Source organism: Rhagoletis zephyria, unplaced genomic scaffold (genome assembly GCF_001687245.7).
Source record: "Rhagoletis zephyria isolate East Lansing unplaced genomic scaffold, Rhagoletis_zephyria_1.1 Rzeph_scaffold_01118, whole genome shotgun sequence".
Classification (NCBI taxonomy): Eukaryota; Metazoa; Arthropoda; class Insecta; order Diptera; family Tephritidae; genus Rhagoletis; species Rhagoletis zephyria.
In genome coordinates this window covers 49,325-63,489 of record NW_016158202.1, presented here as the reverse complement: position 1 = coordinate 63,489, position 14,165 = coordinate 49,325, and the positions used below count along the sequence as shown (strand labels likewise).

The window sequence follows — 14,165 nt, the reverse complement described above, 5'->3', positions numbered from 1 at the left end:
ATTCAAATGTAGACGTTTCCGAATTTAAGTCCTACTTCGAAGATTTATTTAACCCTATCCAAAATGCTGATGATATACTATACTCTGCTTTTTATATAGAGGTTATAGATAAGCCAATTACCTAGGATGATTTAAAAATGTTGCTAAGTAACACAAAACCAAATAAAGCACCTGTAACTGATGGGATATCGTACGAATTCTTTAAGAACAGTTGAGATAAATTCCTAGGGGAGTTGGCTAGTACATTTGCAACTATTTACAATACAGGCGAGTTAGGTAAAGCTTTCGAAACCAGCATAATTAGACCGATTTTCAAAAAAGGTAATAGGGATGTCGTATCAAATTATAGGGGTATCAGTTTTATGAATTGCGTGTCGAAAATACTTACTTACTTGACATCATGACGGAATATCAAGCTGGTCTTAGGAAAAAGTACTCAACAGTGGACAATATATACAACCTGTCCGCTATCGTTAATTTAAAGTTCTGGGAGAAGAAAAATGTTTATGCTTTTTTCGTGGATTTCAGAGCGGCTTTTGATAAAGTACCTAGGAGACTCCTCTTTTATAATTTACATTTACTGGGATTATCTACCAAGTGTGTAAACTTTTTGCAAAAAGTATACTCAACAACGAAATGTGTGATAATGGCGAATGACGAGTTTTCTGATGAGTTTTCCACCTTGTCGGGGGAGAAGCAAGGATGCCTAATGTCACCTTTATTATTCGCACTCTATTTGAATGACATTCATGTACATTTAGATATAGGATTGTTTATTGATGATATGAATATTAGGGATTTATTATATGCAGACTTTACAACAAATGATTGGAAAACTTGAAACCTACTGTGAGAATCGGAATTTGGAAGTAATTTTGGACAAATCAGTGATAATGATCTTTAGACAAGGAGGGAGACTATCAAGTAATGAAAAGTGGACATTTAGAGGGACAGAGATAAGAATAACAAACGCATACTGTTACTGAGGAGTAGTTTTGACTCCCAAAATGAGTTTCCATAAACATTTAAGTAAATAAGATAATGCGGCAAAAGTTAGTATCAATAGCATCTGGGCTAGTTTCTTTGGCAAACAGGACATACAATAAAGCTCGAAGTGGACAATGTTCCAAGCAGTATGCCGTGCAACACAGAGCTATGCCGCCCAAATCTGGGGGAACACCCTACTTGAAGAGGTCCACAAATTGCAATTGTATTTTATCATGAAAATTTTTCGACATCCGGAATGCTCACCCACATCTGCTATTATGTTGGAAACAGGTATTGAAAGTGCTCATTTATATATATAGTGAAACCCACTTAAGTACCTCCCCGCTTAAGTACCTAACCCACTTAAGTAACCAACATTTTTGGGCAATGTGAATTTTTGAATGTAATCTGAAGAAAATTCCTCGCTTAAGTACCTCCCGCTTATTTAGCCAACCCGCCTAAGTACCTCAATTTTTCTTACCCCATTTACCATTTTACCTATAATTTTCGTCTTTTAAGTGCTCTTTTAAAATTCCTTAAAATATTTACATATTTTGAATCTCAGTGGCAGCGTTACATACCTTCGGCAAAAAAATTATAAAAAATCAACNTTAAGTACCTCCCCGCTTAAGTACCTAACCCACTTAAGTAACCAACATTTTTGGGCAATGTGAATTTTTGAATGTAATCTGAAGAAAATTCCTCTCTTAAGTACCTCCCCGCTTATTTACCCAACCCGCCTAATTACCTCAATTTTTCTTACCCCATTTACCATTTACCTATAATTTTCCTCTTTTAAGTGCTCTTTTAAAATTCCTTAAAATATTTACATATTTTGAATCTCAGTGGCAGCGTTACATACCTTCGGCATAAAAATTATAAAAAATCAACGGCAATTTTTAGCCACTTGAAACTTGCACATTATTACTCTAAACATGAATGGGCTATAAAACTGTATACTTTAAAAACACAGCTGAGAAAAAAACTTTAAAATTTCATGAATCTTTTTCTTTAAGTGTTCTATAAAATCTTAAGCTTAGGTTTATATGGTATTTGTTAGGGAATGAACTGTATTTTAATTGAAAAATCTTAAATAAATACGTTTACTTCATTAAATGTTTATGTTTTATTCAAGGATTTCCATATTTATGTAAGTTAACAAAAATATGTAACTACACCAATAATTATGTTCGCTTAAGCACCCGCATCGAGGTACTTAACGAGAGAGAAAGATCACTTCCTCGGAAGATGCCCTTTCCTAAACTCATATCGCGCTATCTATTATAAAAAAAAATAATCACTTACTCTCTTAGGAATAAAAGAAGCGTTAGACGGGATTAATGACGTCAATTGGAATACACTAACTTCCTACATTACTGATTTTCTAAAATATAGAAATTTAATTATAAATGAATATGTATAAAATTTATATTTATAAGTGTGTATATGTATGTATTAGGGATGTGATTTTGACGTCCCGGAAATCCCGGGATTTGCTTGTATTAATCCCGGGATCCCGAAAATTTTGAAATATGGAATTAATAGTAAGAATTTGTTTATGATTTTGAAGTATGATCTTTGTAAAATGCCGTTTTGACTGCAATTAACAAGAAGCTTGAAACTGTACTTTTAAATTGCAGTCTGAGCCTTTTTTGAAGAAGATTTCAATGAATTTACTCATAATGTATACGAAACAGAGAGTTTTAAGGTAAAGTTAGATATTTTTTTAGATCAATCTACTCACAACTTCAAATATTTTGTAATGGAGCAGATAGGGGCCATTATCTTCAAATGGATTATGTCTACCTTTTCCCAGTTCAGGTCAGTTCGTTGCAGGTCAAGCTTAGAAGACTTCGCTTTGAATGCTTTGCTGCTCTTACGAAAACATTTTAAGTGCAATAATAACAACACCGGCAAAAAAAGGGGTGGGTGTTTTTAACCAGACCCATCTACCAACATGTATTTCGACCCGCTGAATCCGATTCTGAGATCCGTTTGACTCGTACACCCTCGAAATTTGTAGTAAATTGCGAAAAAAATGGCNGCTATTCTATTAGTTCTACCGAAATTGTTCCTAAATTTGCAAAAATTCGCAAACTATAGCTACTATTAAAAAAAGATTAGAATATTTGGAACTAGCGATCTAAATGCACGCCAGCAATATTAATGCGGTTCATCACATCTTTTGACTATAGGCCAATGCAATTATCAAGAGAACAATTAAAATTTCCTTGAAAATAGTTAAGTTTCAGATTAACGATAAGCTAAAGTGCTGCGAGAAATGATATTTGACTTTATCTTTTGCGTTAACGGATTCATTATCTAATAATATGCACCAACCCTTTTTACTGAACCCAGAATTTTTAACAAGAATTGGTCTTATTCGACTAGTGTGCTGTGGGTCTCTTGGCGGTCGATGCGCGGGCTCTCACAATTAAAATAAAATACTAATATTTTGCAGGCTTGTTCTTGACTTCATGATACAATATTTTTTCACTATTACCAAGGGATTTGAGAAAATTTTGATTTTCGACCCGCCCTATTACACAGTGATTACGTAAAGTACTCAGTTTTGCGGCATAAGAAATGTTATAATTCATATTTATGTAAAATTTAGATGAATTTAATTAACAATCCTAAATCATTTCCGTCCGTTCTGTTTTCCGTCCGCTATGTCTAGCGACAGCCAACTCATTGTCAACATGCTTGCCAAGTTTTTTAGGTCCAATTATTCTGTAGACTTCCCAATAAGTGGAGACTATCCGTACGAGCTTTGTCCAATCAACTCTGCTTATATTCCAGTAATATCTTCCGATGAAGCTTTGCAGTATTTAAAAACAGATCATATTCCGACCTGTTTTTTTTTTTTAAACTGCGCTGAGAACATCTGCGAGCCTTTAAGAACTCTATTCAATTTGTCACTAAAACATGAGGTTTTTCCGTCAGCCTGGAAGGAGTCTTTCATAATACCACTTCACGAAAACGGCAGCAGGACCTCTATAGAAAACTATCGAGGCATAGCGAAGCTCTCCGCTATCCCCAAATTATTCGAAGCAATTATTGTAACTCAGCTGACATATTCTACATCTTCTTTAATTTCACAATCTCAACACGGGTTTTCTAAAGGAAAATCTACCATAACTAATGTAATCGAGTTTACAACTCATGTCTCAAACGGTTTTAGATAAAATTCACAAATCGACGTAATATACACCGATTTCAGTAAGGCTTTTGACAAAGTATGTCACTCGTTACTCATCCGTAAACTCGACCTAATCGGCTTTCAGCCCAGTCTTCTTCAATAGATTACTTCTTACCTTTCTGATAGAACACAAAGAGTTATTGTTAATAATTATTCTTCCAACATCATTAAAGTTTCACAGGAGTTCCTCAGGGAAGCCACCTTGGTCCGATTCTGATCCGATTCATTAATGATGTTTCTTCTATAATAAAACTCAAAAATTTTTATGTATGCCGATGATGTGAAACTTTTTAAAACATTGTCCTCTATAGAAGAAAGGTCTTTGTTACAAGCGGATCTGAGCAACGTCGTTAGGTGGTGTAATGCAAACTATATAACTTAAAAAAATGTAAAGATATGTGTTTCTCTTGGAGGGCTGTTCAACCAGTTGTTTATTCAATATCAAATTATAATCTGGAGCAGGTATCCATTTTTGTCTATCTTGGTATCACAATGGATTCCAAACTAAATTTCAACCTTCATATAAATGTTACAATCAATAAAGCCAAAGGCGTTTTTGCATTTGTAAAGCGATGGTCAAAAGAGTTCAAAGCCCCTATTGTTACAAAAGCTCTTTTTACCACTTTAGTATAACTTTACGTTCAAATTGGCCCCATTTAAACTGTTAAATGAAAAAGAGCTTTTTGTAAAACACAATCGATCACATTGAACATTTGGAGTAACCAGTTTGTTGCTACGGTGGTGTACCTTTAAGACCAACTGGTTTTGCCAAGCAAGGCGTAACCGGTCGGTTGTTATGATGGTGTGCCTGGGGACGACTGGTTCAGCCACGGCCACGCCGCTCGAATTAAATACACGAGAATATTGTTTTCTTTGGTGGGAGTAAGTGGGACATTCGCTGGACTCTGGTTCGGCAGAGCTCACCTCAGCCTTCGACAAAAACCACCTCATGAATGGCACCCGAGCAGGGACCCAGCTCTGCAGGCGCATGTGCAAAAAATTCAACAAGCACCAACACTGCGGAACCGGGTTCACCGAACACACCACGACCAACAAATGATACACGCGCCAGCGAGAGTAACACCGATACGCTGAACGTCGACTCAACTGGATATATCTGCTTAAGAAGGAGAGGAGGAGGAGCTAATAGAAAAGTGCAAGCGGCACCGAATTTTCGTAGAGGGATACACAGTCGCCGACCTGCGCAACGTGCATATGTAAAGACGTAGCACAACCGCAAATCAACAGAGGATCTACTGAGAGACCTAGAAGAGGAGATAAAAGCAGAAGAGGAAAGGCACGTAAAGCTGTCACTCAGCACCATTCCCACCATCCGGATCGGCAACGGCAGTCCAAAGCCAAGAGAAATGAAGCATATAGCATCAAAGCGTAAAGAGACCAGCGACGCCGAGCTGATGAACACTGTCCGTTGCTGGGACGTCCACTTTTCGGGAGGTGACGCGCTACCGAATCCCACTGGAAAACCTTCTCCCAACACTACCTGATGTGTTACGTGGGAAGGCCCTCCAATTGCTCCGCGTCCGAAAACTACAAATCAACTCGTGGGCAGGCAGCACACAGCAGAGGTACAGTAGAGAGGAATCCTGCTGGCGTGTAAAGGGCGTGGACACCGCCGCTTCGATGCCGAGGAACAAAAATGCTGATCTGCTCCAGGTGCGGCCGAGACAAAATCATCTCCAGAGACTGTCCATGCACCACCATCACCGCTACACCGCTCGTCAAAATACGCGGCACAGGAACAGCACCGATTTCCGCCACTCCCTCGGAAACTAACGCACAAGTGGGAGGAAAAGTAGAAGGCCGCAACTACGTCAAGGTGGTTATAGGAGGTATAAGCGTGCGCTTACCTGTGTCGACGAAAACATACGTCAACACCTGGATCATAAGAAGACTCGGAATCGGCCTAGCCACCGTACGGTGCTACTAGCCGATCAAACGTGCCTCTCCAGCCTGTACACGAACCCAGTAAAAATAATGTATAACGGGCGAGCGACAACCACACTTGCTTCGGTACTCCCAAATATCGCGGAACGCATGTTTCTAGGGATGAAGTTCTTCTGGGACGGAGGAGTCATCCTCACGCTGAATGGACAACCAGTGCCCGCAGCTACTGAAGTCGACGAGACTACTGTCAGCTTAGCGGATCGAACCCTCGAAGAGCGCGTACAGCTCGCCAATCGTCCTAGTCCATAAGAAGCAGGGAAGCTGGAGGATGGAGAAAAAAGTAGCTTTGTGCAGCAGAAGCTCTACAACATCGGCAACATCGTTACCTCCGAGGGCATAAACACTGATCCTGCGCAAATATCCGCGGTGCGAGAGATACCAGCACCACAGAACATTCGAAAGCTTCGCCGAATCCTCAGCCTCTTGTCATGGTACCGCCGCTTTGTCGCCGATTTCTCCACGCTTGCAGCACCGCTCAACCGACTACTAAATAAAGGCCAGTCTTGGCTATGGGACGCACTATAAGAAAGTGCATTCCTTGTATTGAAGCGCGCACCAGTGCTCTTCTTCCCCGATTTCAACCGCCCGTCCTTCCTCCAACCCGATGCTAGTGGAGCAGGGGTCGTCCGGTTTCAACGCCACTTCGATCAGGAGAGTCGTAGCGTATGCCAGCCGAAGTCTAAACGACCTGGAGAAGCGTTACCCAGCCACCGAGCAAGAGTGCCTCACCATGCCATGGGGGATACGCAAGAAGAGACCGTACCTGGAAGGATTACAATTGTTTGATTTTATGAAAAATAAAAATATATATACATGTATTTCAAGTCCTTAGGATGGGTTAAATTATATCTTTTTTCTTTAAAATGTTTGGTTTTCTTACTAATTATGAGATGGATACGTAAAAAAAGAAAATTGGATACATTTGGATACATTTTTGGCTAGGTCGGTGATACATTTTCTTGAGACGGCGCGGCAACACTGGCGACGACCAGCGAGAAAAACCACAAACAAACATCGCAGACGCCGCGACCGCCGGCCCACAACGAGGCGAATACACCATAGAAGACGAAACGCTACGATACAATAACACACCTTACCATACATACATACAATACTGCACATACATACATACAATACTGCACATACAAACAGTACCGACATACAGTACTGTACGCACATACTCCACCGTACAAATATGGGCAAATCTAAAAAAACAGGTAACCTTTGTGTTACTTAGCTTTATTTTCATTGTTGTAACATGCGACATACACAGAGCGTCTGACTCGTGAGTAGGTTTGGATGTATTTGTGAAAAAAATATGTGTTAGTTACACCGACATGGCTCCTGGAATGACTCTCAATGATTCAATTGTATGTAGTCGAAGGCGAGTCAAGGCATACACAAATGACTCGCGACCCGCCTTTAAACTATATCATATATATCATATATATATACTATACTGGTTGCTTTTGGATATAATCCATAGACGTATACTTGAAGCCTCAAACAAATTTCGAGTCAATTTGTTGCATAACTTTTGAGTTAATTTGAAATTGTATGCGCAATTATTAATGTACACTTCATACGTAGTAGGTAACTAAAGTGTGCTTTAAAAAATAACTAAATGGCAACTAACTCAAAGTGTGTAACCCTACTTTTCACAATTTACAAAATATTCGGCTTATCGCGTATAATTTTTGAAGCATTTTATTTGAAAATCTTTTTAAGTATGTATTCTATTCCACAAACAATTATAATAATCTAATACCTTAGCAAGAGGTGTGCTTTCAGAACTAACCAATATTTTAAAGATAAAATATTCTGCGATCGTGAGCGTAATTTCTATTCCAAAGACATCTTAATTGAAGGCACAACTGGAAAATACGTCAAAACAATCTAAATATTTTTGTAACTACTAGTCCTTGTAACATTACATATACCTGTAAAATGCTTCAAAAAAAATTTACTAGAAGCGTGAGGAACACCTGATTTACTATTTTTATTGAGGATCCTTCTTTTAGTGAGAATATTTCGAGCAAGGTATCAAATCAACTTTCCTAAGCAAAGGTTGTTATAGTTACTCCTACTTAATTGAAGCTTTCTGAACTCTACGGCATCCCTAGTTTTGCCGTTTTTAATATTACCTTAACTATTCCATAAAATCATCGAAATCGATTCACTATAACATGTAGCTCCCATGGTGTTATTCCAAGAAACGTTGGCACAACCAAGCAAAAAAATATAATTTTCCCAACATTTATAAAAAACGTACAACAAAGTCGCAGTGAAATGTTGTGCGATTAAAAGCCCACGTACAAAAATCTATCTGCGATAGGATATATAAGGTATAGACGTACGGTTATGCATATATTTTAAAATTTATAGGTCGATAACGGATAGCAACGCAACCGCGGTTCGGTTACCAGCTGGCAACGCAACTGAAAAGAAAATTTGTATTCCAATAGCAGCTATCGTCAGTTGCTGCAGAGTTATCGATAATCGAAATTAACAGTACGCAACCAGCAAGTTGGTTGTGAACAAGCTGTGCTAGTAAAATTAAATTATTATAATAAAGAGTTTTACAGCATGAGCGCGGCCTCAATCAGGCGACATTTAAGTGACAATTACAATCCTCTAGAGTTGCTGCCTGCACTCTAAGAAAAAGTCAATGCTTTGAAGATTTTACATTTATTATCTGTTTGTGTTTAGATTCAAAGCCTATTCCAAACTTCCAAAAGAAGCTGTAGCATGATGGTTAATTCACAGAGGAACGACTTAAAACTTGCGAAGCTCTTTGATTTTTCGCAAAAGGAAATCCTACGGCAATGACTTCAATTTGGAAATTTGGTATGTCGGTAGTTTTGAAAGGTGCTTCAGTTGAAAAAATGTTCTATTAGTGTTCGCATTGGAAACACCAAAAGCGCGTACTCCACGGGAACTTAAATTTCAAGTTAGTGTTTTGTTGTTATTTTCACAATATTCCGTAAATGTAAACTACATTACAAAATATTAGTATCGTTCAAACAATTAAAAACTAAAATATTTGACATACAGTAAAACCCGCTTAAGTACCTCACGAAAAATGTCAGCTTTTTGAGGTACTTAGTCGGGTTGGGTACTTAAAAGAACCCGCTTAAATACCTCGATGCGGGTACTTAAGCGAACATAATTATTAATGTAGTTAGTACATATTTTTGATAACTTACATAGATATGTAAATCCTTGAATAAATCATGAAAATTTAATGAAGTAGTAGTGTAATTTAAAACCAAGACCGTAGTATTATTGAAGATTTTTCAATTAAAATACACTTCGTTCCCTAACAAATATCATATAAACCTAAGCTTAAAATTTTATAGAACATTTAAAGAAAAAAAATCACCAAAATTTAAAATGTTTTTTTTCCGAGGTGTTTTTTGAGTACACAGTTTTATAGCCCATTCAATTTTAGTGCAATAATGTTCAAGTTTCCAGTGGCTAAAAATTACCGTTGATTTTTTATAATTTTTTTGCCAAAGGTGTGTAACGCTGCCACTGACTTTCAAAATAAATAAATATTTTAAGGAATTTTAAAAGAGCACTTAACAGGAGAAAATTGTAGGTAAAATGGTAAATGTGGTACGAAAAAAATATTTAGGTACTTAGGCGGGTTGGGTAAATAAGCGGGGAGGTACTTAAGAGAGGGATTTTCTTCAGATTACATTTAAAAGTTCACATTGCCCAAAAATGTTGGTTACTTAAGGGGTTTAGGTACTTAAGGGGGGGGGGGGGGGGGTTCACTAAAGCGGATTTCACTGTACTTTTAAATTTTCGCTTCTAAATACTTTCCAAAGACATTTAGGGTTACGATAACTACAGAAAAAACATCGATATTTTCGATGTCGCTATATGAGATTAAAGAAATCGATCGAAAACTTGGACGCGAAATATCGATATTTTTAAAGAAATCTAGAAAATACTAAATATAAGGTGCATTTCACAACGGTCAAAACGCAAATTATCTCTCACATGAAGAACTACTGTGACGCAAAAAACCATTTCTTATGCAAGTGTATAAATGTCAAGTGTTTGTTTACAGAATTATCTATTCAGACAGGCGTCCAAATTCATCGTAGAGTTCCATAAGTAAAGTAACTCTTACCGTTTTTCTGGCAGGTTCTAGGTGTGTGTTTGGCAGGCTGTAGGGGTGGTTCTGGTTAGTGTATTGGTGTCTTTGGTTCAGTGTGTTTTGAATAAATTGTAATAGAAATGAAATAAATTGTAAAAGATAAGAGCACATGCCAAATACTGGTGATCTCAGCTGTAGGTATTTTTTGGCAATCAGCTGATAGTGTTTTTACTTATGAATGTGTACGATGCTCAAATTCCTACACACGAAATTTATTTTTGAAATTATGTCGTTATTTTGTGCGATTGGCTTCTGTTTTGCTTAACATGTTTGCTATAATTTGCCCAAGCTCTTTCCCTTGTTGTTTACGAATAAAACACTGTTCTCCATTAAAAAATTTTCATGAATTCCCAGAAGAAAGACTTCGAAATAGTAATAATATTAATAGTCCCAACGGTTTAACCCTCCTTTCCCGTCCAACCGCACAAGGGGCGCAGTCCGCATGACGAACGGAACCATTATTTCAGTTTTTGCGCTGAGTCACGAAAGGCAGGAGTTTGTTAAGTGTCGAGATCTAAAACTGTTCAGCTACAGAACTAAATTCATCTGCTGATTTTATGTCTTTATGTTAGTAATTCATTTATTGAGAGAGGATGTTATCGCTTTCTTAATGCTGAAAAGCAGATCTGATATATCAAATGTGCTGGAATAAGAGATAAAATCCTGGCATAAACAACGGAGTGGCTCACGAAAGTGCTCTTAGTTACAGGAAAATTGCCTGCTGGAACGCTTTTTGGACTAAATCCTGCAAACCTTCAAATCTTACTGCTACTGAAACGTAACTCTTAAATGCATCATAGTGTAACTTTTAAATAAATTTGACATGATCTCATACTTTTCATCCACTCCTTCTTGGCACTTTGCACAAAGAAACCAGCACCGGCGACTGTTGAAAAAGAGCTTATTTTCTACTACATTGTAGTTAGAAATAGCATCTGTAATATATTGTACTTTACACCTCACCAAATACATGACATAGTGGCAAAAACATCGTCCACGTGGAGTAACCACTATGTAAATTTCAGACCATAAATTCAATTAGTCCCTATTTGTGTAAAGGTTATACAGTTTAAATATTTGATTTGAAAATTAGCTCTTAAAAATAATCCTTGCACTTTAATTGCTCATCTGTAATTTTATAATGTTAAAAATTAATTCCCAAAATTTCGATGTTAAGAACATCGACAAAAATAACAAGATATGCATCGATATTTAAGCGTTGAAAACATCAACATTGATGTTTTTTGCCGACACATGGATGTTTTAGATACGTTGATGTATCGTTAGCACCCCTAAAAGCTTTCCAGTAACCACAAAAATGTAGTTGCCTGATAAACACTTTGTAGCAACTGCGTTGCCAGTTGAGAGTTGCCAGTTGCCATCTACAACTAGCAAAGCAACTGAAATCCGATTGCTATCGATAATCGGCCCATTAGTTCCTTCCCCTTTGAATAAATTTACATGATTTACTACCTTCTAGTGCACCACACACCAAGCATTTGAAACGGGCGAAGTCAAAGCATTTAAGCCAAGTACAGCAATTTGGCCACTTCAATCGAATAAGCTAAAATTTAAGAACTTAGAGTTTTGAGCTCAATATTAAGACATTAAAAACAATACCAAAGCAATATTGAACCGTCGCCGTAACTTTCGCTTAACAACGTTAGATTCTGCAGTCTTCCGCATAACCTCCAACGAAGCGAATCTTTTTCGAAGTAAATCATTATACAAATATAGTACTCGCTGCTTCTCTCGTTTGCGATAAAAGTAACTGCAAATCAATCGCCTTAATCGGATAAAAAATGAGATTTTGTATATAAGCACAAAAATAATTGCATAAACCCCAGCAAGCTTAAGATAGAATCTGTAAAAGGTTAAACAATATATATTAGAATAGCATTCCAAAAAAAACTCTAAATAACTACAAACCGTGTTGATAGAGTATATGGTTTAGGTAAACAAGCTTCATTGGTGAGATACGTCGATGTCTTTTCGTGCATATTAAAATTGTGTAGAGTTCTACGCAACAACCTTGTCATCAAACCTTTTCCTTGAACCTGTTCACGAGAGAGAAGGAAACACATATTAAAAGAAGCGAGTATTTGGTATAAAAATTATTTTAATACTGAATAAGCATTATGTTTGTTCCACTCGAGCCCGCGGGTCCCGTGGGTGCCCAAAACAGCCCAGAAAGCGTTCCGTACGCTAGAAAAATGTGTAATAGAGAGCGAATATCTTCGACTTTTGGAAAGTAAATGGCTTCTTCTTCGTGCCGAAACAGCCTGGACAGAAAAGTGCAATAAGTCAATTTGAAATTTTGTAAAATACAAAATTGGAAAATAGCACTGAGTTTCAGAAATGTAGGTATATGATAATTTTATTAGCCATATACGATAAATACGCATAAAGTCTTTGTTTAGACCTGATTAGTTGATTCCGGGCACGAAATGTGGTTTCTTTGCGTTCCTCACGCTCTGGGCATTTTCGGTACGTATTTTTGACACTTGTGAGAGAGTAACTTATTTTTAACACTCTAATTTATAGTCCGACCGATTCCAATTTTTTTTCAGGTACCGATGCCGATGCCGATGCCGATTAATCGGCATATGGGGAAAGAATCGGCAGATGCCGATTCCATAAAAAATTACAAATAAACGTATTAATTCTTCTCAACACATTTGAGACGTGTTACTGTTCGGACGTGTTTTCTAATCGCCTCGCTTAGTGCGCTAATTTACAAATATTCCAAGTATCTTTTATTTATTGGTGCTGGTATGGTGCTTTATTGAGACAGTGACTCCTAATTTAGTGATTTATTCACAATAAAATTGTTCGATAAAATTCTGTAATTAATATGCCTTGCTTGTGCGGTCAAAAGGTTGATCGCGCCCAACCAAAGGTGCTGTGTGCGGGATGCAAGGAGTTTTTTCATTTAGACTGTGTTGGTGTTTTGCCGGCTGATCTTGATTTTCTTCTTTCGGCTGACAACCCGTTCTTTTGCAAACTTTGCCTGGATGAGCGCCGTAAATCGAATCGCTTGCCTACACTATCCGCAGCCTCGGCTGAGAAAGTTGTTAACTTAGTCTCGTCTGACTCTCAAAACAGCAATACAATCGGAAGTTCAAACGAACTCAATAACAAGCAGCAAATTACCTTGCTTGCAGTTTTTAAAGAAATTGCCGCCCTTAGAAGTGAGAATGCCTGTCTATTATCTTTGGTGAATGCATTGCGCGATGATAAGAAGCAGCTAATGCAAAAGTTCGAGGCCCTGCATGCTTAAACTCTGTCACTGCAGACTAAACTCAATAATAGATATGCTAGCATATCGTTACTTACATCGGAAATAAAATGTCTTCGTATTGCTTGTTCTTTGCTTGCAGTTGCGTATTCTTCCTCACCTGCTGTTTCGTTTCCGGTCGCCGCTGCTGCGAACACTGAAGCTGCTACCACTGACGCTGCGGACAAGACGACGTCATTTAGTTCTTCTTCTGCTCCCACGTCGTTCAGTGGAGCTGCCGTATCTGCCGGTGCTGCTCTCAATAATGCAGTAGCTACGAAAACAACATCTTTTACCAATCCCGCTGAGTGCACATCAGTCTCGTTGCCTTTACGGGATGCTAACACTTAAACAACTAGTGTGATGACAACGCCAAGCTCTACTGCTCTGCCTGGGCTTTCTCTGCCTGCTTTGTCTCTGCATTCTGAGACTACTCATACTATGTCTTATGCAAATGCTGTCGCGCTTTCGCCTGTTTCGCCACCTATGCAGTCTGTTCCGAATGTGCAAGTTACAAATAAAAACCCCAACTGGAAAAGTGATCCCAACAATTGTCGCCGTAAGCT

The 14,165-nt window shown here is 37.9% G+C and overlaps 1 long non-coding RNA gene across 1 annotated transcript in view; it reads right to left on the bottom strand.

The window, feature by feature from the left end:
* Window positions 1-12,663, bottom strand: part of LOC108362846 (uncharacterized) — a 14,195-nt gene extending 1,532 nt beyond the window's left edge. The window contains exons 1-2 of the long non-coding RNA XR_001847524.1: window positions 12,651-12,663; window positions 8,299-8,303 (exon numbers count right to left, since the gene is read on the bottom strand). This is a non-coding gene — a long non-coding RNA (uncharacterized LOC108362846). The remainder of the gene's footprint in view (window positions 1-8,298; window positions 8,304-12,650) is intronic.
* Between the last annotated feature and the right edge of the window lie 1,502 nt (window positions 12,664-14,165).